At 43.4% G+C, this 17,437-nt stretch overlaps 1 pseudogene; it reads left to right on the top strand.

Annotated features, from left to right (window-relative positions):
- LOC143683040 (solute carrier family 5 member 4-like) overlaps positions 1–17,437 on the top strand; it is a 204,392-nt pseudogene that overhangs the window by 120,501 nt on the left and 66,454 nt on the right.

The following is a 17,437-nucleotide window of genomic DNA, read 5'->3' on the forward strand; positions in this document are numbered from 1 at the left end:
TTGCTTTGTATATATGCCATACTATACAATAAAAAAGTTTGAAAATATTCAAGCAAGGAAAATAATCTAAAGATGCAGATATCAGTTTCTTTAATTCTAAATATTAAACACTATCTTAAATACCATTTGATTAGTTGTCAAAACAGTGTGCATCCTCAAAATATCAAAAAGAAAGTTACTACAAACATAAACTTTCCTATAATAATGACCTATGTTACTAAACATTTTCAAGTTTTTAATTTCAGGAATCTATTTTATCAAATATTACTAGAGCTGCCTACAGTTTTTATTTGTCAGATGTATATATTATTTTCCCTCTCTCACTTTTTATCCATTAAATTATCCTTGCTAATATTCTTCAATTCTGTACCCTCCTCCAGACCTCCCTCTTCGTCTTTGCTCAGTTGCCAGAGCTCCCTTTAATATTTCTTGTAGGGCAGGTCTCTTCTTGGCAAATTCTCACAGCCACTGTTCATTTGTGAAGATTTTAATCTCCCCTCAATTTTGCAGGACAACTTAGCAGGATAAAGACGTCTTGGCTAGAAGCCTTTCTTGTTCAGGATCTTAAACATATCATACCACTGCCTTCTTACCTCCATGGGGCCTGTTGAGCAGTCTGAGCTCAGTCTTATGTTTTCCCCTGTATATAATAAGTCTCTTCTCTTTTACTGCTTTCATGATTTTTTTTGCTTTTCTTCAAGATTAAACATTCTGATAAGCATATATCTTGGAGTAAGTCTATTTGGATTTATTCTATTTGGGATTTGTCAGGCCTGTCTGATATGAATGTTTATATCTTTTATAATGGCTGGGAAGTTTCCCCCCATTATATATTCAACTAGCCTTCCTATCCCTTTCCTCTTCTCTTCTTCTGGGATACCAATAAGCCTTATATCTGCATGCTTAATGGCATCTATCATTTCCCTGAGATCATACTGCAGTTTTTCTATTTTTCTTCCCATTTGAATGTTCAGGTTCAATTTCCTGTCTTCTAATTCCCATATTCTTTCTTCTGCCTCTTGAAATCTACTGTTATGAGTCTCCAGTATACTTTTCATTTGGTCTACTATATCTTTCATCTCTGTGTTATCTGATATTTTTCTATATATTTTTTCAAATTCTTCTTCATGTTCCTCCAGTGACTCCTTAATATCCGTTATGTCATTACGAAAAACCTTAATTAGTTGTTGCAAATTCTGTATCCTCTCTGGTAATTTAATTTGGTCATTTAGCTGAGCCATATCTGCCTGGATCTTCACATGGTTTATGATATTCTATCACAGATGGGGTGTTTTAAAGTCTTAATAAAATTATTTTGCAGATTTATTTCCTTCCCTTGTCTAAGATTTTGAATCTACTTGTATTAGCTTTGAAGATCCCCTGGTTTTGGTTTGTCAGTCCTTCCCCTTGAAAGCAAGTCCCTAATCTCAAAGGACTACTTGAATCTTCTTGTATTAGCCAGCTGCAGTGGCAGGTGGAGTCATGACTGAGTACTTTTACCCCTTTCTCTCTGTCCCAATTTCTCTGGTTTTTCTCTGAGGGCCTCCCTATGTAGGGTAGAGGCCCTCTATAATCACTTTACATCCTGGAACTACCGTCTCAGTCATTTTCCTATAGCATCTCTTGTTGTACAGAGCCAGGGTGAACTCAGCTTCTCCTATTCCTCCATTTTGCCAGAAGTCCCAGGCCATGTTCTCTTAATTCATCCCTGTGGGGGCAGACCTATTGTTGGGTAGGAACCTTTGATTAGTTGTTTCCATGGAGATGTGACTCAGCCCACTCATACTGGATCTTGGTTCCCTTGCTGCAGTTCCCTTTAAGAGGATAAAAGAAAGAGGACACTGAGACAGCAGACAAACGAAACCAAGTGAAGGATGGAGAGAGAGATAAATCTTCCTGAGACACTGAGAGAAGACCTGAAGGACACAGAGAGCTCAGAGAGGTGTCCCTGGAGAAGCAAGCACGGACACATGGAAACTAAAAGCAACAAAACCCAAGACCAAATGAGCAGTAGATGCGTCCCCGTATGAAAGAGGAACCCTGGATGCCATTGGCCTTTCTTCAGTGAAGGTATCCTCTCATTGATGACTTAATTTGGACATTTCCACGGCCTTACAATTATAACTTGTAACTTAGTAAATCCTCATTGTTAAAAGCCTACTCATTTCTGGTTTACTGCATTCCTGCAGCTTCAGCAAATCACTGTTAGTTACCAAAACCATTGTAAGTATGAAGCACTGCCACTGAGCCAGTCAGGATAGCAGTGATGATGGCAATGATAAAGATAAAAACAACAATAGCCAAGATTTCCTGGACTAAGAGCCACATCCTGATCTAAATACTTTACAAATATATCAGTCATCCTCTAGAGCTTACTGGGAGCCAGGACCAGTTCAAGCACTCTACGTAAACCTACAAATTAATGTAATTCTCATAGTTACCTGGGGAGTAGACACTATTACTATCCCCATTTAATAAATGCAAAAAGTGAAGAACAGAGAAGGAAAGCAGCTGCCCCAAGGTCACACAGCCAGTTGGTGGCAGTGCTGGGACCAGAACCCTGGGCACCTCCTCAGGAACCCATCTGTGCAGTGACCGCACTGCACCCTGGAACATACTCCAATCACTCATTGTCTTCCAAGATGCAGGAGCATGGGACTGGAGGGGAATCAAGCCCAGTTATCCTGTGTTCACATCTTCTTAGTCCACTATTTTTTTCTTCACTTTATTCTAGTCACTAGCCTGTAATAACTGTCTATACATTTTGGTTCAAACAATAAACCTGACTCTGGGAACATAATGAAATCTGTTCCATAACTAATTATTGTGGTGTGCTTTGAAATTTATTGTAAACACACACACACAATAAATAAATAAATAAATACATACACACACACACACATACACATAATAGAAGCTTAAAAAAAAGTTGCTTTCTACCTAAAATTTTCATTTCCCCATTTCCCTCAAAGAGGCAACATACACCAACTTCTTCTTATATACCCTTCCAAAAATATTCCATGTATATTAAGGTGCATCAACGGGCATAGTTTCCTTTTGCCAAAAACAAATGCATAAAATACTGACCAGCATTTTGACGTAAAATTTCCCGGAGAGAGGTCAATGGAAATTTTTTGGACCACCTTTTTGAAGTTAAGACAAGTTAAAAACTGAGGCGTCAGCAAGGCTATGCTTTCTCCCCGAAATCTGAAACACCCTGCTGCTGGCGGTTTGACGCTCGGGCTCTTCAGGAGCAACCGGCCTCACCTGCCCTCCCGTCTCTTCCAATTCCGTTGACTTCCAGCTCCTTTCCCATTGGCCCCTCTAGCTTCTGGCTCCTCCCCACTTCCAGCTCCTTCCCCATTGGCCCCTCTAGCTTCTGGCTCCTCCCCACTTCCAGCTCCTTCCCCATTGGCCCCTCTAGCTTCTGGCTCCTCCCCACAAGCTCCTCCCCCTTCCAGCTCTGAACCCTGGCTTCCTTCTTTCTCTGTCGAAGGTCTCTCAGAATCAGGGTTGGGAGAGTTGTTAGCTTCGGCCTACGTCAGAAGGCCTGTTTACACTGGGTTCACACCCATAGGACAGGATTGAGATGAAGGATATGCTCTTTCCCTAGGGAACATGACCCACACTAGCCGGCATCTGTACGTACATGACTCTTCCACACCTCGATCTTTTACAATGGTAGCCTGGCAGTCCATTGCATGCAGCATTATTTAGTTTAATCTCTGCAGGTGTACAGTTAGGGGGTCCCCAAGCCTTTGCTAGGGGACAAGAGAATATGCACCTGTCCAAACTATTTGTAATATAAATTCCTATGAAAAAATAAAACAATTTTTAAAATGTCTATGAAAGGACTTCTGGGTTAAATTTAAGATATTGCAAAATCAATGCCCAAAGAGGATTGGTTACACCAACTGCTGTAACCGTGACAGCTTTCCCACTCCCTCGACTGCAGAATTTCACCAAACTTTGGTATGTTGCCGGTCTGATGAGTGACAAGAGCATGGTGGTGTAAGACATTTCTATTGGAGTGAGGGTGAAGAGGTTCGAGGAATTTCAGTGGAATAGGACTCTTTAAATAGCAGGGAAACCTTTTCTCTGGAGGCAGGGGAAGTGGGACCAGGAAAGGGACGGTGGGGCAAGCAAGGCAATGAAGTCGAGGTTGAAGGTGCTTGTTGACCCAGACAGTGGGCATCTCTCTTGCCTCTCCCTCCCCCTGTCCCTGAAGGGAAGCCTCTAGAACACCTCAAGGACAGTAGATGCATCAGTCACACCTCTGCTCCCAAGAGAACCAGCACTCACAAATAAATAGTGAAATCTTCCATGAAAAGAGAAGGAAACACACACACCTGAGGCATGTCTCCAGGGACCAACCTGGTGGAGACTCCCCCATGCCTCACTCTCTTCTCTCCCCCCATCTCCTGCCAGAACCTCCCATTAACTAAATCCACTCAGAAGCCAATAGGCAAGAAAACCACGGACGTGCAGAGTGTGCACTTCAGCCTTCTGGATACAGACCAGGGCAGGCAAGCATGAAGAGTCAATCTGGAGGTGCAGACAGAGGATATTTGTCATACAGGTCTTTATAAGCAACTCCCATGGTACAGGGGGACCCCCACTTCAAAATAGACAGGTACTCCTGGACCCCAAAGAAGAACTTCCCAACCCTTCCCCCACATACCAGGGATGACACCCCAGGATGAGGAGTTAAATTTGCCAAGTGAATAGAGTGGAAATGTACATAGAAAGCCCATATCCCAGGCTTGTAAACTTGACCTCTAGGTGTGTATAGGGTTGGGGGGCTGGAAATGAAGCTGGAGCAGTGAGTAGGTCCAGTGGTTCCCAACTGCAGGAATTTTCTTTCCACCCCTGGGACATTGAGGAATGTCTGAGACATTTTTAGTTGCCACAACTGAGGAAGTGTGCTCCTTCCATCCAGTGGTTAGAGGCCAGGGATGCTGCTAAATGTCTTTCAGAGCCCTGGGTGGTCCCATCACCAGAAAGAATTATCAAACCCAAATGCCAACAGTACAGAGACCAAGGCACCCTGGCTTATATCAGCGGGGGAAATGAAGACTACGGAAACAGAATTTCTTACAGAATGTTCACTCTAGCAGGTGGAGTTGGTAGTTTGGAGACACTAGAGAGGATATATATATTTAAGTCCTGTGTCTCATTATTTGTACTTGGTTGGAATTAAGAGGATTAAGTGGCAGGTGACCTGTGAATTGAAGACATCCTTCCGCATAAGATTGTATTTCTACTCCCCAAAATAGAAGCATAGGTCATGACGACAGGGAGGGTACAGAGATTGAATATATTTTGGCTTAAAATATACAATAAATTAGGAATAATTTTGCCCTGGCCAGAGAAACGTCCTCCCTTGTAAAAGATACAATTATTTTGGCAATAATTTATATTTGCTCTCCTTATATTTTTTACATTTCCCTACTCCTAACTCCAACCAATTCCTATTCAGTCCATTACTATTGGTTTGTCCCAGAGATTGCTGTAGGGGAGGAGAGGAAGATTTACATGGAGTCAAAGGCTCACCCTGCTTTGTCAAAAACATTTAGTTTATTGAAAATAATATATTCTGCATTTGAGATTGAGAAGAAAGGTGGGGTAGTGCCTTAAGAGTGATGCAAAGAGAGGGAAACAGGTTTACACCAAAAGGAAAATGGAGAGGACTCAGGAGAGAGCCAAATCCTCAAAGGGAAACTGCTGTGAGCACTCAGAAGTGGGACCATTGGATCTGGTGCTGCATGCAAGGGCAGCCCAGAAGCTGAGCGCCCTGTCTTCCTGACTCCATGTGGAACTGCAGAATGAATGGTGACATACCAGGGACCTTCACCCATCTCCACCTTCATACCAATTGTGACTAAGCCTGTATCTTCCTGACCAGACTGGGTGGAAGCTCAGACTCGGAATTAAGGGAGAGGAGAATAAAATGATAACCTTTGCACACCTGAGTTGCAAGGGCTGAGATTCACACCTGATCCATCTGGTTTGCCCAAATCACATCTCTCAGTGTCAGATAAAGTGCATGAGCCAAACATGGTTGAACATGGACAGACACACATACACAAACCTACACAGATGCATGCACACACATACCTACTTTGCCTGGTCTAAGGGGAGATTGGTCAGTAAGCTATACTCCCTCTGCTTTTGGTGGAACAGCATTTGTAAAGCAGAACAGGGACAGAATGCTATGGACAGGATCCCAAGCATGCCAAAATCCTGCTCTATTATCACCTTTCCACCCCCTAATTCCTTATTTCTGAATTCTTGACAGGGACCTGCCACCAATAAGTACTATTTGAAACAGTGTAGAAGGCTTCGGTAAACTTTAATGCAGATGCTAGAGGGAGTTGGTAAAGGCTGAGTTGTGGCACTTGAGTTGTTTTCAAGGCTTAAATAGGGTCTCTTGTAAACCTCCCAACTCTCTCCCTACAGTGCTCCAAATTGGAATCTTTGGACCAAAATCTTCAGGACTGCCAGTAGACTAATAAAAAAATAAAAGGCAACTCTGCTTATTCCACTATCTAAAATGGAAAAAAAAGGGGGTGACCCTTGGAGTGGCTTTCTAACACACTGGGAAACACAACCAAATCACTGTTCTGGACTCCAACCAACCAGGCTAGAAGATTTTCTTCTTTGGGCAAGTGAAGAGTCAGAATTTAGAGGGAAGTGAGAAGAAAGGAAGAGAAATCTCTCTGCACTTTCTGGTTCTCCTTCAGGCCACTTGAGAGTGTGGGTGTCACCCACACCCACTGCCTTGGCACTGTGGGGTAGACAAAACCATCTGAGACAGGCAGAGTCCATTTGGCCGTCACTTAAACAGCTCCAAGAGTTGTGGCTCAGCCAGGCTGGAAGCTGTGAGAAGATCTGCAGAGAACCAAGCAATGTCTAAGTAGCTGTATCCCAGCTAGGGCAGAGGCAGGCTGGCTGGTGGGAGCTGCAGTCTCACACGGGGCTAGAATGGAGTCATGTGGTGATGTGACTCTTGGGAAGGGGGTCCAAGATGTCCCTCTTGGAAGTCCTGGCCCCTGAGCCCTTGTGGGTTTAGTGGGTGTAGAAGTCATCTCCATTCCTCTCTCCCAGTCATGGAAAAGCGACTCCACAGGACCACAGCTCCAAACCTCACGTCTGAGCCAAATGAATGAGCTACCTCAAAAAATTCACTAGGAATGCTAAAATCATTTCTTTAGTGTGTTTTTTTCACTTTAGGAAGAGCTAGAATTAAATCTGGAACGGATGAAACAAGCTAATTGTAGTACTGTCTGTGTAACATATAAGAGTAAACTCTAACTTGGCATGGAGCTTGGGATTAGTCTTGGATTCCTATTAAAAAATGTCTGTGAGCACTTGTTTTGGGGCTTGTAATTTTAAATCCAAAAGTATAAGAAAACATTAAGTTTAAATCCAGTTCTGTTATTTCAGATGTTTAAGAGAACTTAAGATTCATACAACTTTCAAGAGTTATTTAAAAACTTGGGAGAGTATATTAATGGTCAGAAAACCAAAGTATTTTTTAATGAGATTATTCTGTTCACGTATGCAGATGAAGATGTTTAATGGAATTTACCCTGTAAAGTTGCAGACATTTACTTAAACCACGAGGTTAAAATTTGCTAAATTCAAAAATAAAATTTGTAATAAGTTGAGGTCTAAGGAAGAAAGCATCGGCTTTTATTAAATTTATAACTTTAAAAAATCAAAAGCTGCTCACCGACCTTACACTAGGTTTGGGGCTTTGTCATCTGTACACTCACACACCTCCCTCACCTGCCAAAAAGTCAAACCTCACTCCAGAAGCATTAATTAGATGATGGTAATTGAAGGACAATCTTTGGGAGAGAGGAGAAAGGGATTTCCACTGCCTCTTGCAGAACGATGAATTCATAAAATCCCTTATTTCCTGCTCTGCTTATTCCCTTTTCAATTCCCTCTTCTCTCCCTTTTAACTCTTTTTTGGTTATTGTAGATATGTATTCTTCCACACATGTTTTAAAGTAAGTTTATCAATTTCCTTGAACTGGAATTTTCTTTGGAATTGCGCTGAGTTTATAGATTCATTTAAGGAATTGATTTTCTCTTCAATCACATGCAAACCACAGCATCCTAACCGAGACACCTATCTTCTTCAAAATAATAAAGGTCTCTACTCTTTGAGCCCTGCAGGGGCAGTGCACCTTTGGGAGTTCAGCACTCAGTCCGGGGCCACCGACATCACTGGTGTTTGGTAAACATCTGTGGCATATGTTAATTTAGCAGTCCATGGTGAGGCGCCTAAAATTTTCCTACAAGCAATTACAGTTTCAAATAAACTCCAGCCCTTTTAGAACTCCTTTCAACAATTTGGCCTCTAGGTGTCATGGCACAGCTCGAGACCTGAAAATACAGCCCTCTGAAAGAAAAATGATAGGGAGTAATTTAGAGAGGTTAAATGAACTGGAGTGAGGACACTTATAGTTCCACAATGCTTCATCTCTGGAGCAGGGGGCATGCTAAGCTCAGAAATGCCGGATGTTGGCATGAAGGGAAATAATGCCATTAGCTTGTAAAATACAGGATTTTGTTTTCCCTATTTCTGCCCGTCTATTTTATTGTTGGTTCAGCTCTGCACTGAAATGTGAAGGATTTAGAGTAACTGCTGGGTTCAGTGCTCCTTGAAAACACTTTCCAAAATAACAGAGTGATTTGGACATTGGGTCCCAGCTGAAGATATTCTATGCAGATTGCTCACTCCAGCAGCTTTGAGTTCATGAACTTGGCTAAGGAATGCTGCTGAGAGCAGGTCTACAACAAAAATTAATCTCTAGCCCCTTACACTATACCTTCAGGAGACCTCATGTGCAGGCTACAGGGCTTCAGAATTATATGCTCCAGGTAGTTTAAATAAAAAGAGATTCTGCATGCCAATATGGATTCAACCTCAAAACATTTCAAGCAAAAGATGCCAGACCTACAAAATGAGTACAGACTGCATGAGACTATGTATATTAAAATCTAGAAGAAGCAAATCTCATCTATAGGGACAGAAAACAGATCAGGGCTTATCTACAGTAGGGGAAGGAATACAAGAGGCCTTTTGGGGGGGTGATGAAAATGTTCTTGTTTATCTGGATTGCTGAGGTGGTTATGTGAGTGTATGCAATTAATCAAAATTTATGAAATTACACCAAAAAAGGAGTGCGATTTTTTAACATAAAGTATTTAATGGTAAAGTCAATGTAAGAAATCGACAGAAGTCAGATTTGGCACTCAACATTGAGTCAACTTATCACTTAAGCAGCAACCAGCTATGCATACACTCTGAAACCCTTTTTTTTTTTCCCTGAGTTGTTCATTTCCTTTCTTGGTCAAGTACAATAGACCAGCAGGTATTGATGAAGCAAGTAGTGAGGCTTTGTGTACTGTTCTGGTTTGCTAACTGCTGGAATGAAATATACCAGAAATGGAATGGATTTTAAAAGAGGGAACTGAATAAGTTGCAAGTTAACAGTTCTAAGTCCGTGAAAATGTCCCAATTAAAGTAAGTCTAAAATAATGTTCAAATTAAGCTTTTCTACTCAAGAAAAGCTGATGATGTTCAGGGTTTCTCTCTCAACTAGAAAGGTACATGGCGAACATGGTGATGTCTCCTGGCTTTCTCTCCAGGCTTCTTGTTTCATGAGGCTCTGCAAGGGGCATTTTCCATCTTCATTTCTGGCTGGGTGGGCTCTCCTTATAGCTCTCATCATTCTGAAGCTTTCTCCAAGATGTTTCCTCTTTTAAAGGATTCCAGTAAACTAATCAAGACCCACCTGGAATGGGCGGAGTCACATCTCTCTCTAATCCCAAAGTTAATACCTACATTTGGGTGAGTCACGTCACTTTGGAGATAACCTAATCAAGTTTTCAACCTCTAGTACTGAATAAGGATTAAAAGGAACCTTGTTCCCACAAGACTGGATCAGGATTAAAACATGGATTTTCTAGGGTACATAAATCCTTTCAAACCAGCAAAGGGACCAACTAGGAACGCTATCTCCAGGGTATTTCCAATAAACCTATTGTTTATTCTTCCTCTAAATTCCTAGACCCTGTTTGTACATATGAAGATCTCTGTAGTGGGCTGAATCATGGCCCCCCAAAATATATCCAAGTCCTGTATGCAGAACCTCAGAAGACGACCTCATTTGGAAATGGGGTCTTTGTAGAGGCCATAAATTAAGATGAGGTCACTGCATAGGGTGGGTCCTATAATCATTGGATTATGGTGCCTTCTAAGAAGGGAAAAAGAGGGAGAGAAACAGCATATGAAGATAGAGGCTTACATTGGAGAAATTCATCCACAAGTCAAGAGGGGCCAATGACAGCAGGCAAACAAGAGAAGCCAGAAGAGAGCCATGGAACAGTTCCTCCCTTAGAGACTCTGGGAGGAATTGAGAGTGGAGGTCCTGATTTCAAATTCTGGCTCAGATCTGGGAGAGAATAAATTTCTGTTTGTTCACACTGCCTGGTTGGTGGTCATTTGTTACAACTGCCCCAGGAAATGGATACCATCTTCTCAGGCCCGTGGAGACAACTTCATTAGTCTCAGGAACAACTTGAAGTTTGCCCAGAAGTCACATGGATATCTCGGCAGGAAGGCACAGATGCTGACCACTCACATATTCATCCATTTTTTTGTCCATCATTACTTCCCAAATGCCTACTATGGCTCCAACATTGAGGTCAGCAATTTTATTACTGGAGGTGAATTCTGACCTGTTCCTAGCACTCTCCATGGGTTAGCTTATTTAATAGTAATGAGTTGCCTTGAGTGTCTATTTCCTAATGCTGCCATCACAAAATACAACAAACTCAGCGGTTAAAACAACAGAAATATATTCTGTTTACAGACAAGTTTGCCAACCCTGAACCTGGGCTAAATGGCTGCCACAGTTGGGGTTCAATTGCTGGAAACAGCCACCTTGTCATTTCAGACAGAAAGGGACTCAGTGCAGAGGACTGGATGCTAATAAAAGTGTTGGGAGGGTTGGAGCAGGAGCATTTCTACGAAGAGCTCCCAGAGCCACCTACAGACATGGCCCATGAGCCGGGGAGCACCTGCCTCTGCCTCCTTTGTTGTGGTGGGAATCCAGGGCCTCATGACTTCCTGTGGCTCCTGCTGGGGCCACAACGACCTCTGAGCACCTGTGGACTCAGCCACCATGCACTGGCCACAGATGCACCTGACCACATCCTCCCCCAGCACGCATGCCCGTAGCAGCAGCAGGGGCATTGGAGGATTGCTTTTTTTTCTCCCAAAGCTCTCACAAGTACAGGATCCAATCTGTGCCTGGGGACCCTGCAGCCAGGAGACTGGGAAGGGTGGCACACCAAAGAGAGGCTGAAGTGGGTGCTGAGAGCCAGCCCCATGTATCTACTGCAACACCAGTCACACACAGCACAAGCACAGGAGACTGACACGAGGCTCATCCCTTCCACATGCACCCCAAAGAAAGTTTCCAGAAGTTGCCTTGTGCTCCTATTGCAGTGGAAGACAGGGTGAAAAACAAGATAGAATGGATCCGAGTGATTCCCGAGAGCGGTGACAGCCACGCAAAAGTAACAGCACAGGGGCAAGTTTCACATCCTTCCCATATTTTTTCTTAATAAAAATAACAAACTCTGGGCCACACAATCAGTCAGAGGTAGACATGAGGTCATGCCCTTAGCATTTTGGATACAAATTTATGACCACCATAATGTATGGCTCCCAAGCAGCAGAACAAATGCTAAGATAACATATAATAACAGGCTCAGGCTTAATGCCAGAGGCTTTGAGAGAGCAGGGTAGCAGGACTGTATTTCAGTTCACTGTCAGTCTGGAAAATGCCAGGAACCCAGGGCTTTTTGCAGCAATGAATGGTCCAGAGCCAAGTTTGCAAGGCCATGGCTGCTGCTGCCCCCTAGTGGCGGCCTCGGGGCATGCACTCAGAGCTGAACAGCTTCCTGGCTTATCATGACGTGGAAATACTTATGTGCTGCAAAAATCTTTAGCTTTGCCATGGTTAAAATTAAGTTTAAAACTCGTGGCCATAAGCCTTTTTTTTGCATGGGCAGGCACCAGGAGTCGAACCCAGGTCTCTGTCATGACAGGTGAGAATTCTGTCTGCTGAGCCATCGTGGCCCACCCTAGGCCACCAGCTTTTAATCACTGGAAAGAAAGAGTCGCTGTCCACACAAGCACTTTGAAAACACAAGGCCCATTTTTAAGATAGGTTAAGAAGAAAGGCTGGCAATTATTTGCATATCACTTTGCATAAAACTTAAGGTAAATGCATAGTTCTTCAGGGTCTTGTCATAAAAAGTTGAGTTATTTAATGGACAAAGAGCTTTCCTCTCCTACTGAAAGATATATTTTCCTGTGTGTGTGTGAAAAGCATTTCTAGCAAACCTGGGATCCCTCAGAAAGGCTCCTGAGATGCTGAGGAGTGAGACAGTGGGCGGATGTGTCTACGGGCACCAGGGGCTGGTTTTGTAGCCACATCATCCCCATGGGAGCTTGTGGTCGCTCAGACACTGAAACCTTTTTGCACTCCCCCTTGTCCTCCCTCACTGTTGATTTTCTGAATCTGGAGTCAAGGCTTTCTGTTCCTTTTACATTTTTACACTTCTAAACTGATGCTTCAGGCAGTCTAGAGCTTATAAAGTGCAGGTATATTATCCACATGCCTGCTTTCTCTGCCATCTCTGGGTCAGCGCTAAATCCAGTCAGATGCTCCAAGGTTTTGATGATATGGTTGAACAGAACAAGCCTAAGCCAGATCCTATCCATGCTGCAACACTGCCCTCCGCATAAATCTTAATCTACTAACAGAGCAGCTAAGAATCCACCCAACTCTACTTAATCCATACATTTTCTAGCTTGTCCAGAATGAGTCCTCTCCCTTGCTGAAGTCCCTATGAATAGGGCTGCTGCGTTCTCACAACAAGAACTTCATCTCCCAACAGGAAATAATGCTAGGTTCAATTGTCAGGCTGGCTCTCAGTAAATCTATGCTTACTCCACGTGAACATAATTTTCCTTTTGAGGGATCATAAATCAGGTAACTACTCTTCCCTATGAGTCAAGGATACATTGTTTGCAAATGGAAGAAATCATATAAAATTGGCCTTACCCAAAAAAGAAAGTTACAGGCTCACATAATTGAAGAGTACAAAGGTAATTCCAGTTTCAGGTATGGCTGGATACAGGTGGTCAGGGATGGTCCCTGAGACCCAGTCTATCGCCCTCTTTCATTTCTGTTTTCATGTTTGTTGGTTTATGATGAGGCAAATTCACTATCTGGAGGGAAGCTGGTACCCAGCATCTCTAGGCTCCATCACATTAGTTATAATTCCAGTGTGAAAAGAGTTCTAGTAAGAGTGGGAACACATCCCTCTTAGTCTGACCACCCAGCTTGCATCAACCATCTACTCCTGGAACTGAGAGTGGTGCTTTGTACCCACAGCAATGCTCTGATTGGCCAGACCTGGGTAACGTGCCTTGCGTTAGCTGAAGGGTGGGACCAGCCCCACCCCTTGGCCTCCACCCCTAACCCCTAAAAACAGGGCCCTAGACCTGGGGGTGAGCACCAGCCTCTGGTGCCATACATTCTGCTGGGCAGTGTGTACAGGGGATGAGTTTGGGGGAAAACTGGGGCCAGGGCACACATGTTCGCAGTCTGGGATGCTTGACGCTAATGATCACTGGGGGACAGGGGGCAAGCTTGCAGTGTTGACACAGCTGTGGCTGGCCAGCAGCTGCATGCTCACACTACCCAAAGAAGGGCTCTATGATTCCATCCAGGTTGTGGATGGTCCCTTCCGCTGGCATGTATGCCTCAGAAAGCATCCTTTCTCTGGATCAAGGTGGAGTTCCTGCATGCTAGAGGTAAACCTGCACCCACAGAATGAACTGGGCAATTCCTGATCACTTCTAAAACATAAAGTGCCTGCTGATGGATGGGCTCAAGCTATTCTGCTTCACAACCACACTGGGATCCACAAACCTTCAGATATGGCTTGCACGTCCAAAGCCCAGTCGGGGGCCAGACACACCTGCTAGCATTTTATACAGGGCATGGCTGAATGGAACTTTCCTTCTGGACTTGCTGTGACAATAGAGAAGACACTAGAATGTAGGAAGATGACCAGTCCTCAAAGCAGCTCTGGTGAACACTGAAGGGAAAACCTGTAGATGTTGGACTGGGAGCAGCAAAAAAGGCCAGTATCACCTGCTGGTATCCTGTAACCATGGAACCAAAGTTCTGGAGCGTGAAGTTCACCTTGGGCTCTACTGCAAGGCTCCTGTACATCAGCTGCTGGATGTGGTACCTGGGGGACCGGGGTGCCAGATGACAAAAAGGGTGTGGCAGGGGATTGGGGCATATATGAGTGGGTCTGCAGAGGCTCATTCTCTTTACTACCTGCGAAGCACCTGAGCTGCTTCATTTGATGTTGTTCATTCTAACAGCCCCATGTGATGGTACATTAACACCCCCTATTTTAGCCAATTAAATCTCATCCCATGGTGACAAGCCAAGCTCCCTGTGCCTGGCTGGTAGAGGCAGACTGCAGCAGCCTTAGCTGCTCAGTAATTTCACAGGTCAAGGATAGGAATTGTCAGCACTTTTTAAGCAACTTTAACCCCTGATGCTAATCTACCTTTCCAGCTTTCAATTTTGGAATTAAATATGAACAAAGTTAAAGAACGAAACTTCTTTTTTATTAAATTCAGATTACTGAATTTCAAACACCCTCAGACACTCAATTAACTTGTTCTCTAAGTCAGTACTAGTGCAGGGGTCGTTCTGTCTGCCCTCCCTGCAAGGGTCTCAAATGTCCAGCTGATCACTAACTTTGCCCTCCCACTTACTCCTGGGCAGCCACAGCCATCTTTGTGATGCCTCTTTGGCCCACGTGGAGAGCAGTACCCGGGTCCAAGCCCTGACCCGTACTCCAAGACGTAGTCCTGCCTCTCCTGGCACAGGGAGGCCCCGACATCACCCTGAGCCATGTTAACCAGTGCTGTCTGGGGAGGTGGCCTTTCGCTGGGAGAGTCTGGAGAGCACAGGAAGTTGCAGAACCCATGGAAGACGCCTCAGCAGAGGGACGGAGGACAGCACCTGTTCTGTGCCCTTTCCAGCTCCACTATTAGGTGGCCCCTTTCCAACCCCTTCAAAGTGCTCATTTCCACATAAGAAAACGTTAGTGATTGCCTGTCATTTCTCTAGCTCACTAAAACCTGAGTTCCCTGAGGCTGCCGCTCAGCCCATGGCAAACACTGGTGTGATTCTGTGCGAGGAGGGAGTGATACTCTCTGTGGCTCTGTCACATGCTGCCCAAATAACCCTGTGTGCCACCCTTGTTGTCCTCTTTCCATTGCTGTGTCTCCCAATCCACAGGCTCCCTCTGTCCAGAAGCACCAGGGATGTCAGGGGCTTGTACTTGGAAAATTACAAAACATTCCTAAAAGAAAGAAAAAATTACCAAAATAGATGGAGACATTCTGTACTCATGGACAGGAAGGTTGAATATCAGTAAGATGTCAATTCTACCCAAAATGACTTACAGATTCAATGGAATATCAAAGTTCCAACACCCTAATTCGAAGACTTGGAAAAGCGAGTTATTCTACAAAAATTGAGCTACAGATTCAATACAATACCAATCAAAATTCCAACAACCTTTTTGAACATTTGCAACAGCTAGTTATGAATTTACTTGGAAGGGAAGCCCTAACCAAAACCATTCCAGCCAATCCTAAAGAACACCTCGGGCAATATATAAGATTTCACAAGTGTTCCATGCACTAGAGGAACTTACCACAAACCTACAACTTTCAGATGAATTCCAGGACTAGATAAGTCCTAAAACCTAGAGGGGCCTCCTCTCTCAAACATAAGCTGTTTCATCTCCCTACCCCATATTAATGACAGCCCCTTCCAACATGAAAAAGTTAGAATGGTCATAGCCCAAATAACCCTGAAGAGTCGGACAGAAAGATCAAAGGTGATGGTGGAGTTATACAGAGAAGGTAGGATTCCACGAATGACAATGACTGCTGAATCATTAAATTGATACTTCTTTCAATCCCCAGTATCTTAGAGCAGCAGAAGCAAAACCCTAAAGTTGTGGAATTATAGCCCATACCAACCTCTGAAATCTGTTCTAATTGTGGCTGTGCTTTGAAACTCATTCCTTTTGAATAAATATGTCATTGTGCAGACACAAAAACTTTTTTTTAAAGTCAATTGTGACAATAAAACAATGTTTATTCCTTCTAGCCTCCAATGTTGGAGCAGCTGGGAGGGAAAATACGAGATGACGGTATGCTAGCTGTGCCAATTTGAAACTGTGGTGGACCCCAGAAAAGCCATGTCTTTTCATCCTCATTCAATATTGCTGCCTGGGAGCTTTTTGATTGTTCCCATGGAGAAGTGACTCACTCGACTGTGGATATTAACTGTTGATTAGAGAGAGATGTGACTCCACCCATTCCAGGTAGGTCTTCATTCTATTTTGTTACTCGGGAAATGTTTTGGAGACAGTCCCCTTAAAGAGCCACGAAACCATGAGAGCCCATGCAACCAAACACTTTTAGGGTTCAATGAAGCAAGAGGCCTAGAGAAGATGCTAGCATACACTGCCATGTTCACCATGTGCCTTTCCAGTTTACAGAGAAACTGTGAGCCTCATCGGCATTTGTTGAGTGAAGGTAACCTCTTGTTGGTGCCTTAATTTGGATAGGTTTATAGACTTGCTTTAATTGGGATATTTTCAAGACCTTAGAACTATAACTCTGCAACTTAATAAATTCCCCCTTTTAAAAGCCATTCCATTTCTGGTGTATCACATTGTGGTAGCTAACAAATTAGAACAATAGCCCATGACAACCTCTGGGATCTATCCCATAATTACTTGTTGAAGAGTGCTTTGAAAACCATTGCTTTTTTCTTTCTTTGCTTTGGAGATATAGTATACAAAAAAAAAGCTAAAAAATAATTCTTTGGAAGGGAAAGAGATCTTAAATAGCTAAAGATATCCTAAAAAATGAACAGTGAAGTGGGAAGACTAACACAACCTGACTTTAGAGATTTCTATAATGGCACAGAAGTCAAAATAGCCTGGTACTGGCACAAAGGTAGAAGCACTGACCAGCAGAATTGCATCTAGACTGTAGAGACAGAACACCACATCTATGGGTAATTGCTCTTCCATAAGGGCCCCAAATCCACTGAAATGGAACAGAATAGTCTTTTCAATCAACTGGTATGGGTGAACTGTTTATCAATACTCAAAAGAATGAATGACGAACACTACCTTACGCGCTAAAAAAAATTAATTCAAAATAGATCAAGGACCTAAATATAAGAGCCAGTACCATAAAACTTCTAGAAGAATATAGAGTGAAACA

Source organism: Tamandua tetradactyla, chromosome 5 (assembly GCF_023851605.1).
Source record: "Tamandua tetradactyla isolate mTamTet1 chromosome 5, mTamTet1.pri, whole genome shotgun sequence".
NCBI classification, from domain to species: Eukaryota; Metazoa; Chordata; class Mammalia; order Pilosa; family Myrmecophagidae; genus Tamandua; species Tamandua tetradactyla.